Below are 297 nucleotides of genomic sequence, written 5' to 3'. Positions count from 1 at the left end.
CTCCTTCATCTTCAGTCATTATCCCAATGAAGTTTATAAGCTGGAGTAGACTGCATTAAAGGGATGCGGTTTTTCTTGCAGGCCACTGTACCACATTCCCCTGCCAAGTACTTGCTATGCATCTGGCTGGTCACATAACCTTTTATTTGTAATTTTTATTATAATTATTTAGGTGCTTCAACTTTTATTCTATGAATTTGGGTATTACTATATTCAGCTGTTATACTTTTGTGACAACTTTTTCTAATTTATTTTATTGTTTAGTTTCATAGTATAGATCAGTGGTTCTTAACCTTT

General features: G+C 33.3%; 1 protein-coding gene across 2 annotated transcripts in view; it reads left to right on the top strand.

The window, feature by feature from the left end:
* LOC119592521 (TBC1 domain family member 20-like) overlaps nucleotides 1-297 on the top strand; it is a 16,822-nt gene that overhangs the window by 9,140 nt on the left and 7,385 nt on the right. The window lies entirely within an intron of this gene.

Source organism: Penaeus monodon, chromosome 30 (genome assembly GCF_015228065.2).
Source record: "Penaeus monodon isolate SGIC_2016 chromosome 30, NSTDA_Pmon_1, whole genome shotgun sequence".
NCBI classification, from domain to species: Eukaryota; Metazoa; Arthropoda; class Malacostraca; order Decapoda; family Penaeidae; genus Penaeus; species Penaeus monodon.
This window is presented reverse-complemented; position numbering and strand designations above follow the sequence as displayed.